The sequence below is a fragment of the Somniosus microcephalus genome, chromosome 4, assembly GCF_052327205.1.
Source record: "Somniosus microcephalus isolate GS21.2 chromosome 4, FLI_Smic_1.0, whole genome shotgun sequence".
NCBI lineage: Eukaryota > Metazoa > Chordata > Chondrichthyes > Squaliformes > Somniosidae > Somniosus > Somniosus microcephalus.
In genome coordinates, this window is record NC_140990.1 from 29,712,262 (window position 1) to 29,726,364 (window position 14,103).

A 14,103-nucleotide genomic window follows, 5' to 3' on the forward strand; every position below is an offset into this window, starting at 1 on the left:
TGAATCAGCTGCTGGCTGGTAACCTCCCACCAGCCAAGAGGAAGAAAAAGGCTAAAGGTAAAGAGAACAAGGACTACTTCAAACCCTCTGAGCCTTTTGGTGTTAGATGGGATGAGAAATGCGAAGAGGCCTTCCACACCTTAAAGCAAAGTCTTACTCAAGCCCCCGTGTTGGCTTTTGCAAACCCACAGCTGCCATATAAGAACATAAGAAATAGGAGCAGGAGTAGGCCAATCGGCCCCTCGAGCCCGCTCCGCCATTCAATAAGATCATGGCTGATCTGATCCTAACCGCCAATACACTATCACAGAACTATCTCCTGAATCTAACAGAATTAGACACACGAAATAGGAGCAGGATCAGGCTACACAGCCCCTGGGCCCGCTCCGCTACCCACAGGGCCATGACCGATCCGAACCTAGACTCATGTCCAAATTCCTGCCCGCTCCCCGTAACCCTTAATTCCCTTTACTTCTAGGAAACTGTCTATTTCTGTTTTAAATTTATGTAATGATGTAGCTTCTACAGCTTTTTGGGGCAGCATATTCCATGGACCTACCACCCTCTGAGTGAAGTAGTTCCTCCTCATCTCAGTTTTGAAAGAGCAGCCCCTTATTCTAAGACTATGCCCCCTAGTTCGAGTTTCACCCATCATCGGGAACATCTTCCCTGCATCCACCCGATCCAACCCCTTCACAATCTTATATGTTTCAATAAGATCGCCTCTCATTCTTCTGAACTCCAATGAGTAGAGTCCCAATCTACTCAACCTCTCCTCATATGTCCATCCCCTCATCCCCGGGATTAACCGAGTGAACCTTCTTTGTACTGACTCGAGAGCAAGTATGTCCTTTCTTAAGTATGGACACCAAAACTGTACGCAGTATTCCAGGTGCGGTCTCACCAATACCTTGTACAACTGAAGCAATACTTCCCTATTTTTATATTCTATCCCCCTAGCAATGAAAGCCAACATTCCATTGGCCTTCTTAATCACTTGCTGCACCTGCATACTAACCTTTTGAGTTTCGTGCACCAGGACCCCCAGATCCCTTTGTACTTCAGTACTTTCCAGTTTCTTGCCATTAAGATAATAACTTGCTCTACGATTTTTCCTGCCAAAGTGCATAACCTCACACTTTCCAGTATTGTATTCCATCTGCCAAATCTCTGCCCACTTACTTAGCCTGTCTATGTCCCCTTGAAGGTTTTTTATGTCCTCCTCACTCACTACTTTCCTCCCCCCATCTTAGTATCATCTGCAAACTTTGATATGTTACACTCGGTCCCCTCCTCCAAATCGTTAATATAGATTGTAAAGAGTTGGGGACCCAGCACTGACCCCTGCGGAACACCACTAGTTACTGATTGCCAGTCTGAGAATGAACCATTTATCCCAACTCTCTGCCGTCTGTTAGATAGCCAATCCTCTATCCATGCCAGAATATTACCCCCAATCCCGTGATTTTTTATCTTAAGCAATAATCTTTTGTGTGGCACCTTGTCAAATGCCTTTTGGAAGTCTAAATACACTACGTCCACTGGTTCCCCTTTATCTACCCTATACGTTACTTCCTCAAAGAACTCCAGCAAATTTGTCAAACATGACTTCCCCTTCATAAAACCATGCTGACTTTGTCCTATTAAATTATGATTATCCAAATGTCCTGTTACTGTCTCCTTAATAATGGACTCCAAAATTTTACCTACCACAGATGTTAGGCTAACCGGTCTATTGTTTCCAGCCTTCTGTCTACTGCCCTTTTTAAATAATGGCAAGAAACTGGCAAGAAACACGTGGATGCCAGTCAAGAAGGGTTGAGTGGTGTGTTGTATCAGGACCAAGGAGCAGGGCTGAGACCCGTAGCGCTCATCAGTCGCAGTCTTACGCCATCAGAGCGTAACTACCCAGCTCATAAGCTAGAATTCTTGGCGTTGAAGTGGGGGGTGGTGGATAAGCTGCAGGATTATCTGTATGGAGCGAAGTTTGAAGTGAGGACAGACAATAATCCATTAACCTATGTGTTGACTTCGGCAAAACTTGATGCCACCAGCCACCGCTGGCTTGCTGCACTATCTGCTTACGACTTTAGTCTCAGGTACCGACCTGGGAACCAGAACATTGACGCAGATGCTCTGTCTCGTCGCCCACACTACCAGAAACCAGAGTGGAAAGATGTTGCTTCAGCAGATGTGAAAGTAATGTGTCAGATGTCCGTGGTATCTGGACCAAAGAATTCATTTCATGCCCGAGAGATTGACCACTTGGGAGCGTCAATGCATGCTGTTCCCCAGGCATTTTGCAACCTTTCCAGTTTGGATGTACAAAACTTACCCATGTTGTGTTCATCTGAAATATCCAAAGCACAACAGGAGGATCCCTGTATTCATGAGGTGTTTTCAGCTCTCCGTCTGGGTGATATTACACAGATCGACAAATCAAAACATCCTGACTGTCGTCTGCTCCTAAGAGAATGGGACCACTTGGAAATTAAAGAGGGAGTGTTGTGTAGAATCACTCACCCACCCACTAAACCATGTCATTCACAGTTGGTCCTGCCTGAAAAGTACAGGGAAATAGTGATGAAGTCTTTGCATGATGACGCAGGTCATCTGGGAGTAGATAAGACCTATGGGTTGGTCAAGGACAGATTCTATTGGCCGCGTATGAAGTCTGCGGTTGAGGAGTTCTGCAAGTCCTGTGCACGTTGTGTCCAGAGAAAGACTTTACCTAAAAGAGTTGCTCCTCTGTTTCACATGCAAAGTGATGGACCTCTAGACCTTGTCTGTATGGATTTTCTGTCCATCGAACCCGATTCCAGCAATACCGCAAATGTCTTGGTCATTACAGATCATTATACTCGCTACGCCCAAGCTTTTCCCACAAAGGATCAGAAAGCATCCACCGTTGCCAAAGTGTTGTGGGAGAAATACTTCATCCACTATGGACTGCCAAAGCGAATACACAGTGATCAAGGTAGAGACTTTGAAAGTAGACTTATACATGAGTTGTTGTCCATGCTCGGGATTGAGAAGTCAAGAACAACTCCATACCATCCTCAGGGAGATCCTCAACCTGAGTGGTTTAACCGTACTTTGTTAGACATGCTTGGAACGCTGGATTCGAAGCGAAAGAACAAGTGGAGTCGGCACATTGGACATCTTGTTCATTCTTATAATTGTACCCGAAATGACGCGACTGGTTTTTCACCGTACTACCTCATGTTTGGACGTGAAGCGAGGATGCCGGTGGATTTGTGTTTCTGAGTATCCAGTGATGGCACATCACAGAGAACTTACCTCAAGTATGTATCTGACATGAGAAAGGAATTGCAAGCTGCTTATGAACTTGCTGAGTCTGTTTCTGCCAAACAGAATAAAGGAAATAAGCAGAGGTATGACCAGGAGATCCGTTTTTCCCAACTCATGCCTGGTGACCGAGTTCACATACGGAACCTAGGACTTCAAGGGAAACATAAGTTAGCAGACCGCTGGGCTTCTACACCTTACATTGTTGAAAGTCAAATGTCACAACTACCTGTGTTTCGGCTAAAACCTGCAGGTGGGAATGGACCCATAAAAATACTGCACCGGAATCATATCCTGCCATTGGGACAGCAAGTGCATCTGGATCCGCCAGCGGATAATGAGCTGACACCTAGTAGGAGAACCCTGCAAAGAAGAAGAAAAAAATGAGAAACCAGGAAAACTTTGTTCCAGAAGACAGAAAACCCATGACACAGTGTGTGGATCATGAGGAACCTGATGAGTCGGAAGATGAAGAATGGGATCTATGGTATGACCTCCCAGAAAGACGCATAAGACAGAATCTGGATGAATTGTCTGAACCATTTAGCTCAGACTTGGACATGGTCTGGGAAGAACCAGATGCTTCCGAGAAGGAGATAAAAGAGACTGAAAGGCATGATAACAAAGGAACCAACGCCTCCAACGTAGTTGAAGGAACTGAAGACCGGGTATCCAAAATAAGGAGCTCACAGCGAGTTAAGAAGGTTCCTGAAAGATTGACATACAGTACACTAGGAGTGCCAAGTGTAATGATAGCCCCTACGGTTCGATATGTTACCTCCCTTTATACATGGTTGGGAAGCATGCAACCCCTTATGTGTAAAGTTCATTAGTCATGGGGACATGCTTATATTTGGTGGGGGGGCGGGGGGAGTGTAATACCCACTGGAAATGTTATGTACGCTAAGTATGGTTATCAATCTTTAACTTAGACACTGTATTATCATTGTTATAATCCCTGGGTTAAAGTTGCCCATGTGAAGGTACGGCAAGAACTTTTAAGGACACAATGTGACAGTTAACGGTCTGCGCGAGACTCAACGATGGTGACAGTTGGGAACAACGGCCAAACGAGAGGCTGCGCAGTCTCCAGGCAGAAACCCCAGGAGGAAGGAGTGGAGTCGGGGTTTTTCGAGCGGGAAAAAAAGGAGCGACTGGAAGAAAAGAGGGCAGAGCTCTGAAAAGAGGGCTCAGGAGGCAAATGGCTGCCGCATCCCGTCCCGGGCTTCCAAACTCGGCCGCCGCCCTTCGTATTAGTAGCTCTGCATCCAGAACTCAAAGTGGGATTCAGTGATCGTGAAGAGAATTCAACTAAGGGGTTCTGAGTCGTAAGTCTTGCAGACATTATACATACCATGAGCTCCAACTTAAGCGCGCCAACGAAAGAGTGCACTCGAATTTGGATACGGACAGATTCTCCTTTGAATCCATGTAAATGGAGAATGTATGTTTATTCTAGATTCATTCTAATGTATGCAAATGTCTAATTTAGGTCATTGACCCGTAATCTTCTTATACTGTCTGACGTTAAAGCTATAAAGTAAGATAATTAGAATTAAGCCATTGTAGTAGTGATCTCCTTACTGGACTATAGAATACTGTCTGCAACAGAGACCACATCTCACATATATCTAGAGAACCGTGAAGGGGTTACACACATTATACTGCATCTCCCATGCTTCTGCCCAATCACCCAACCTGTCCAAATCATACTGGAGTTTCCTCGGCATCCTCCTCACAGCACACACGCCCACCCAGCTTTGTGTCGTCTGCAAACTTGGAGATATTACATCTAGTTCCCTTGTCTAGATCATTAATATATATTGCGAATAGCTGAGGTCCTAGGACCGATCACTGCGGTACCCCACTAGTCACTGCCTGCCACTCGGAAAAAGAGCCGTTTATTCCAACTCTTTCCTTCCTGTCTGCCAACCAGTTCTTTATCCAAGTCAATACCTTGCCCCCAATCCCATGTGCCTTAACTTTACACGCTAATCTCTTATGCGGGACCTTATCGAAAACCTTCGGAAAGTCCAAATACACCACATCCACTGGTTCTCCCTTATCTATTTTATCAGTTACATCCTCAAAAAATTCCAGCAGATTGATTAGTCAAGCACGATTTACCTTTTGTAAATCCATGTTGACTTTGTGGCTATGTAACCTTCCAGAGGAGGACAAATACAGCATGAGGAGGTAGTGAGAGACCTAGTAGAAGTGGTAAAAGGAGAAGAGGTAGCAGTGATTAAAATAAAGGCACACCGCAAGATAATGAGCGAGCAACAAAAAGGAAATATGCTAGCTGATCAGGCAGCAAGAGCAGCAGGTAGAATAACAGCAGAGGAAGTGAACATTAAAAGAATCCAAGAGGAGACCGAAATGGAGGAGCAGGAGCAGTGGACAAAGAGAGGCGCAGCCAAAGGTAGAGATGGAATATGGAAAAAGGATCACAGGGTGACCGGACTGACACCATATGAACTCAGGACTGGACGAGCAATGTGTCTGCCGGAAGGAGTAGCATCTGGTAGCGAGGGAATACGACCCTTAAAAGATAAAATTAGGAAATACGTACAAACATTGGATAATCAATTGAAGGAGCTCAAACAAGAAGTTAAAGAACAACAAGACATCAGAGATAAAAATACACAAAAGCAGGGGGCCTCGGAGCCCCTACCCAAGGTGGGCGAGCAGGTATTTGTTAAAATATTGCCAGAGATTGGGATTCTCACCTAGATGGACCGGAACATTTGAGGTTATCATGACCAGCGATACATGCGCATGTATAGATATGGGGGGAAAGGGTAGATGGAAACATTGGACCCAATTAAAATGATAAAGCAATAATTCATCTGATCTTAAATCCAACAGGAACAATGGAATAAACACCGGAGATAAACTAACCTATGGTGACGACCAGGCTTCTGCTTAATTTACAGGGAAACTTCACCATGAAGGTGGGATTACTGCTGGGACATGAAATAAGCAAAGGGACATCCCACATTACACGACAAGTACATGATGAAGCAGCACCATGTTTTAATGGAACAATCACATTCAGAATCTCATCCACGGCTCCCAATACACAGAAAGAAGAGACAAGTGAACCGAGGATGCTATAATGTCCAGATATGAAACCTGGACCCATGAATGGACTAGTATTATTTACCGAGGGAGAACAATTGTATGGTAACGTGAGACACGAAATTGTACCGGTGCTAATGAACTTAACCATATTACAATGGCCAGGATATTGTGAAAGGTTTACTAAAACTAGAGAATTGTATGCATATATGATGAAGAATGTAATTAACCAAGCTGCTGATGTGACAGGGGCGACTAATTTTAGGGGACATGCTGCATTCCACCAAAGGATTAAGAGGAGCTTAGGAACCGATATACTCACGGGAATAAACACGGGGACATCATTCATTAACACCCTAGATATACAAGGAGTCCAGAGTCATGTGGAACGACTACAAAGGGTAATACAACAGATCTTAGAGAAGGAAACTGGTTTGGTTCGACAAGGATCAGAGTTGGGAGGACACACGATAAGGAAATTACTCGAGGGAATCAAGGTTAAAGAGGACCATGCCAGCATTATCAACAAACTAAACCATAGAGATGAGGAACAGGCAAAAGACGGGGTAGGGAGAGGCTTGTGTCATGCCTATGGCCAATGGATCACCGGACAGTTAAAACATAATCTGGCACAGATACAGCGAGGCGAGGTACCAGACTGGATTAACAACACACAGCTCTATGGCCTGAGCCAGAATCCAGGCCCTCTGAGTGCTTGTACCCTCAAAGGGATGACCAGAACATATCCAGTGATACAAAAATGTAAAGCAGAAGTGACAGCAATGATAGGCATGGTACTCCTGATATCAGTGGTGGGACTAGACACGACTCCATACGCACAGTACCAGGTAACAAACATAGGCATAGTGAGGGGTGAGACATACCTCCAATACTATCCAATTGATACCTATGCCATCAGGAAGAATGGTACTATGAGAGAAATCTCCCTAAACGGATGCCACGGGAAAGGCACGCTTACGATATGCCCACATCCGGTAGGAGAAGGCCGTAAGGATGAGTGCGGCTATAATAAGACTGAGGGATGTGTGTTGGAATTATCACATGTTGATCACCATCACACCCGCTCGGGATATAGAGGCGAAGGGGAGTATTGTATAGTCACCACAGAGACTGAGTACCAATATAGTAACCTTGTATGTGCAATCACAATGCCTAACTTCTGCTTTACGCCAAAGATCCCTGTGACAATTGGACACACCAGATTGGTGTATGTACATTCAAGGGAGGAGATAAAACTAAATGTGCCAGATAGTCTAAAGGACGAGTTGGTTAATTATGAAGATCCGGTTGGGGCCCCAATACCCCGCCCGCAAGAGGATCTGCAAGAAATGAAAGAGGATTTAAGTAAGATGGTGAAACAATACATAGTGTTGGAAAGGAATCTTGGGGAATTAGAAAGGGACATAGAGGTAGAGCTACAGGACGTCCCGTGGTATGAGAAGCTGTGGGATTGGGGAATGAATGTCAACATACACCCATGGATCCACATCATTTCTCATATATTAGTGATAGTACAGTTAGTCATGGCTATAGGATGGGAAATAGCAGCATGCACCGCTTGTAAAATGAAACGGATCAAACAAAGAGCTAAAGCGAGTCGGAAAACACAAGTTTGCTCTAAACATGATGTTAATGCAGGTCCTCCCGAACCAGCACCTGATCACCGCATGGGGCAGGAGGCACAGCGATACTTATACATGTGGTTTAACTTGGGCAAGGGCCAAGTACCAAAAGGGGGGACTGCAGTGGGGAAAGAGTTAAACTGACATCGCTGGCAGTTTCACTGAATGGTGTAATAAAGACAATAATCTAATGGGCCTTTTGCAGTAGTAAGCTTTAAGTGGTAGAGAGAAAACAGGGAATTATAGACCGGTAAGCCTGACATCAGTAGTGGGGAAAATGCTAGAGTCCATTATAAAAGATGTAATAGCAGAGCACTTGGAAAACAGTGACAGGATCAGACAAAGTCAACATGGATTTACAAAAGGTAAATCGTGCCTGACTAATCTACTGGAATTTTTTGAGGATGTAACTGGTAAAATAGATAAGGGAGAACCAGTGGATGTTGTGTATTTGGATTTTCAGAAGGCTTTCGATAAGGTCCCGCATAAGAGATTAGTGTGTAAAGTTAAGGCACATGGGATGGGGGGCAAAGTATTGACTTGGATAGAGAACTGGTTGGCAGACAGAAAGCAAAGAGTTGGAATAAACGGGTCTTTTTCCGAGTGGCAGGCAATGACTCGTGGGGTACCGCAGGGATTGGTCCTTGGACCCCAGCTATTCACAATATATATTAATGATCTAGACAAGGGAACTAGATGTAATATCTCCAAATTTGCAGACAACACAAAGCTGGGTGGGCGTGTGTGCTGTGAGGAGGATGCCAAGAAACTGCAGTATGATTTGGACAGGTTGGGTGATTGGGCAAAAGCATGGCAGATGCAATATAACGTGGATAAATGTGAGGTTATCCACTTTGGTGGCAAAAACAGGAAGGCAGATTATTATCTGAATGGCAGTAGATTGGGAGAAGGGGAAGTGCAACGAGACCTGGGCGTCCTTGTGCACCAGTCACTGAAGGTAAGCATGCAGGTGCAGCAGGCGGTTAAGAAGGTAAATGGCATGTTGGCCTTCGTAGCGAGAGGGTTTGAGTACAGGAACAAGGATGTCTTGCTGCAGTTATACAGGGCCTTGGTGAGACTACATCTTGAGTATTGTGAGCAGTTTTGGTCGCCTTATCTGAGGAAGGATGTTCTTGCCATGGAAGGAGTTCAGCGAAGATTCACCAGGCTCATACCTGGGATGGCAGGAATGACGTATGAGAGATTGGGTCGATTAGACTTGTACTCGCTGGAGTTTAGAAGAATGAGAGGGGATCTTATTGAAACTTATAAAATTCTTACAGGACTGGACAGACTAGATGCAGGAAGGATGTTCCTGATGGTCGGGGAGTCCAGAACCAGGAGTCACAGTCTAAGGATAAGGGTAGGCCATTTAGGACAGAAATGAGGAGGAATTTCTTCACCCAGATAGTGGTGAACCTGTGGAATTCTCTACCACAGAAGGCAGTAGAGGCCAATACATTAAATATATTCAAGAAGGAGTTGGATATATTTCTTAAGGCTAAAGGGATCAAGGGGTATGGGGAGAAAGCAGGGACCGGGTACTGAATTTGGATGATCAGCCATGATCGCATTGAATGGCGGAGCAGGCGCGAGGGGCCGAATGGCCTACTCCTGCTCCTATCTTCTATGTTTCTAAGTTGATAACCTAGTCGGATGTGGAAACCATAAGAGACGTAAGAGGATGTAAGTTCTTTTCTGGTAGGAAAGTAAAACAATGAAAGAGACCTAGAGAGGCAGGAAAGGAGGACAATGAGTCAGAAGTACAATGTTGATGAGACCCATTTGACATAAACAAAGGTCATAGGTGCAACAACAGCTGGACATACACTTTTCCGATAATAAAGGTGGTACTTTAATGTAACACGGCATAGGCAACCAATCAGCGAAGATGCATGCGGGCCAAGGTCCAATCAGGTGGCAGGAATGAATTTAACATGAGATGGCCATATGTATTGTAATGTATAAAAATGTAGTGTTTGCTGTACCAATTTAGAAAGGTCTGGCTAACACTGTTTCCCCACCGGTGCAATAAAGACGACTTGACTATCGATCTAAAACCTTGTGTCGAGTGTTGGTTTAAAATACTCCACAATAGTGTAGTCACGGACAAATTATTCTAAAGAGCTTATAAAAGCTACAAGATACGGGACTGAAGACGTTCCTCAAACGGAGGGGGAACAAATCCCAGGGACATGATGGTTTCCATCCGAGGATTCTGAGGGAAGCCAGGGGAAGGAATAACGGAGGGTCCCCGAGTATAAATCGGCTGGCGCCTTTCCCTACATTACAACAGCGACAGCGATTCAAAATCAATGAATTGGCCGTGAAGCACTTTGGGCATCCTGGGTTGTGAAGGGCGGCGAATAAATGCACCCTCACCTCTGAGTCAGAGGTTGTGGGTTCAAGTCCCACTCCAGAGACTTGAGCCCAAAAATCTAGCCCGACACTCCAGTGCAGTACTGAGGGAGTGCTGCACTGTCGGAGGTGCCGTCTTTCAGATGAGACGTTAAACCGACGCCTCGTCTGCTCTCTCGGGTGGACGTAAATGATCCCAGGGCACTATTTCGAAGAAGGTTAGGGGAATTATCCCCGGTGTCCTGGCCAATATCTATCCCTCAATCAACATCACTAAAAAAAAGATTATCTAGTCATTATCACATTGCATAGAAACATAGAAAAATAGGAGCAGGAGTAGGCCATTCGGCCCTTCGAGCCTGCTCCGCCATTCAGTATGATCATAGCTGATCCTCTATCTCAATACCATATTCCCGCTCTCGCCCCATACCCCTTGATGCCTTTTGCGTCTAGAAATCTATCTAATCTCCTTCTTCAATATATTCAGTGACTTGGCCTCCACAGCCTTCTGTGGTAGAGAATTCCACAGGCTCACCACCCTCTGAGTGAAGAAATTTCTCCTCATCTCAGTCCTAAATGTCCTAAATATCCTGAGACTGTGACCCCTCGTTCTAGACCCCCAGCCAGGGGAAACATCCTCCAGTCCGTCTAGCCCAGTCAGAATTTAATGCGTTTCAATGAGATCCCCTCATTCTTCTAAACTCTAGTCGACTCAATCTCTCCTCATAAGACAGTCCTGCCATCCCAGGAATCAGTCTGGTGAACCTTCACTGCACTCCCGCTATGGCAAGTTCATCCTTTCTTAGGTAAGGAGACCAAAACTGCACACAGTACTCCAGGTGTGGCCTCACCAACGCCCTGTATAACTGTAGTAAGACATCCTTGCTCCTGTACTCAAATCCTCTTGCAATGAAGGCCAACACGCCATTTGCCTTCCTAACTGCTTGCTGCAACTGCATGTTTGCTTTCAGTGACTGGTGTACAAGAACACCCATGTCCCTCTGTACATCAATATTTCCCAATCTATCACCATTTAAATAATACTCTGCCTTTCTGTTTTTTCTACTGAAGTGGATAACTTCACATTTATCCACGTTATACTGCATCTGTCATGTATTTGCCCACTCGCTCAACTTGTCTAAATTGCCTTGAAGCCTCTTTGCATCCTCCTCACAACTCACAATCCCACCTAGTTTCGTGTCGTCAGCAAACTTGGAAATATTACATTTGGTTCCATCATCCAAATCATTGATATATATTGTGAATAGCTGGGGCCCAAGCACTGACCCCTGCGGTACTCCACTAGTCACCGCCTGCCAGCCCGAAAAAGACCCATTTATTCCTACTCTCTGTTTCCTGTCTGTTAACCAATTTTTAATCCATGGCAGTATATTACCCCCAATCCCATGAGCTTTAATTTTGCACACTAACCACTTATGTGGGACTTTAATCAAAGGCCTTCTGAAAATCCAAATACACCACATCCACTGGTTCTTCCTTATCTATTCTACCAGTTACATCCTCAAAAAACTCCAGTAGGTTTGTCAAACACGATTTCCCTTTCATAAATCCAGGTTGACTCTGTCTAATCCCATTGATATTTTCTAAGTGTCCTGTTATCACATCCTTTATAATCGACTCTAGCATTTTCCCTACTACTGATGTTAGGCTAGTAGCGGGGTTACATTTGCCACCCTCCAATCTGCAGGAACTGTTCTATAATCTATAGAATTTTGGAATTGCTATTTGTGGGAGCTTGCTGAGCGCAAATTGGCTGCCGGTTTTCCTACACTACAACAGTGAGTCCACTTCATTGGCTGTAAAGCGCTTTGGGATGTCCGATGGATGTGAAAGGCGCTATATAAATGCTCTTTTTCACTCCATTTTGACCCAGACTGTCTAGCAATGGAGGGGTTATCATAGAATCATAGAAATTTAGGGCACAGAAGGAGGCCATTCGGCCCATCGTGCCTGAGCCGGCCGAAAAACAGCTTTCCAGCCTAATCTCACTTTCCAGCTCTTGGTCCGTAGCCCTGCAGATGACATCACTTCATGTGCATCTCCAAGTACTTTTCAACTGGGATGAGGGTTTCTGCCTCTACCAATCTTTTAGGCAGAAAGTTCCAGGCCCCGACCACCCTCTGAGTGAAAAAAGTTCTCCTCAACTCTCCTGTAATCCTTCTACCAATTACTTTAATTCTATGGCCCCTGGTTATTGACCTCGCTGCTAAGGAAAATAGGTCCTTCCTACCCACTCTATCCAGGCCCCTCATAATTTTATACACCTCAATTAAGTCTCCCTCAGTCTCCTCTGTTCCAAAGAGCAGTTAGTAACAGAGATTGGAGAAGTTGGGGGCTTTTTTTTTGCACTGAAGCAGCGAAGGATGAGGGCCAGCCTGATGGAGGTCCTCAAGACCGTGAGGGTTATTGATCAAAGGCAAATGACAGATTCCTCTCCAGGCACCTCAAAGTCCGCATGTGCCGCGCTTGTTGGGGTTTAGAACGCGCATGCTCAGGGGTAGAGTCCCAGGACCAGCTGCTAGTGGGCATGCTCAGGGGTAGAGTCCCAGGACCAGCTGCTAGTGGGCATGCTCAGGGGGCAGCGGAGTCCCAGGACCAGCTGCTAGTGGGCATGCTCAGGGGCAGAGTCCCAGGACCAGCTGCTAGTGGGCATGCTCAGGGGCAGAGTCCCAGGACCAGCTGCTAGTGCGCATGCTCAGGGGCAGAGTCCCAGGACCAGCTGCTATTGTGCATGCTCAGGGGCAGCAGAGTCCCAGGACCAGCTGCTAGTGCGCATGCTCAGGGGCCCAGAGTCCCAGGACCAGCTGCTACTGCGCATGCTCAGAGGCAGAGTCCCAGGTCGAGCTGCTCGTGCGCATGCTCAGAGACAGAGTCCCAGGACCAGCTGCTAGTGCGCATGCTCGGGGGCAGCATAGTCCCAGGACCAGCTGCTAGTGCGCATGCCCGAGAGGCGACACTCTGGGTAACGGTCGTTAACGGTTGAAGAGTCGGAATTACCGACGGAAAGCGAGTTTTCCCAGGTAGACGGACGAGTGGAGAGGGACGGGGAAATAAATGACGGTAAACACAAACCTGGGAGTCCGAGGGTCCCGGGAAGCGAACGGAGCGAATTCAACCTCGCAGAGCGGGTCAGACTGCCTCAACGACACGTGACCGGGGGCTCAGTGACGTCATCGCCACAGGGACACGTGATCCGTGTCCACAGCCTGATTGACGGGAGCTTCTGACCAATAGGGAGCGAGCAGGGCGGAGCTGGAGGAGCGAGCCGGCGGCGGGTCCTCCAACCAATCGGGGGGCCCGAGGGGTGGGACTAGCGCGGGCTGATTATCTGATCCACAGGGCAGCGAGTTTCTCCAGTTCCTTGTTCAGGGCCCGGGGCCAGGGGAGGCTGTGGTCCTCACTGGTGTTTGTGGGATCTCTCTGAATCCACTCGATCAAAGTATTTCATAACTTTAAAGACCTTTATTCGGTCACCCCTCAGCCAAGAGAAGAGCCAAATCTAGTGGGAGGATAGAGGATTGGGAAAACTTTAAAAGACAGCAAAAAATAACAAAAAGATTGATTAAGAAAGGGAAGATAGATTATGAAAGTAAATTATCAAAAAATATAAAAACAGATAATAAGAGTTTTTATAGTTATATAAAAAGAAAAAGGGTGGCTAAAGTAAATGTTGGTCCCTTAGAGGATGAGA

At 45.9% G+C, this 14,103-nt stretch overlaps 1 protein-coding gene and 1 pseudogene across 2 annotated transcripts in view; one reads left to right on the forward strand and one right to left on the reverse strand.

The window, feature by feature from the left end:
* Window positions 1-13,567, reverse strand: part of LOC147118511 (uncharacterized) — a 34,775-nt gene extending 21,208 nt beyond the window's left edge. The window contains exons 1-2 of one of the 2 annotated variants that reach the window (XM_085984455.1): window positions 13,485-13,567; window positions 3,539-3,672 (exon numbers count right to left, since the gene is read on the reverse strand). The gene's annotated coding sequence lies outside the window, so the exon portion shown is untranslated. The remainder of the gene's footprint in view (window positions 1-3,538; window positions 3,673-13,484) is intronic. The other variant, XM_085984456.1, reaches the window with a different exon arrangement.
* Window positions 1-14,103, forward strand: part of LOC147118510 (uncharacterized) — an 89,525-nt pseudogene that overhangs the window by 62,522 nt on the left and 12,900 nt on the right.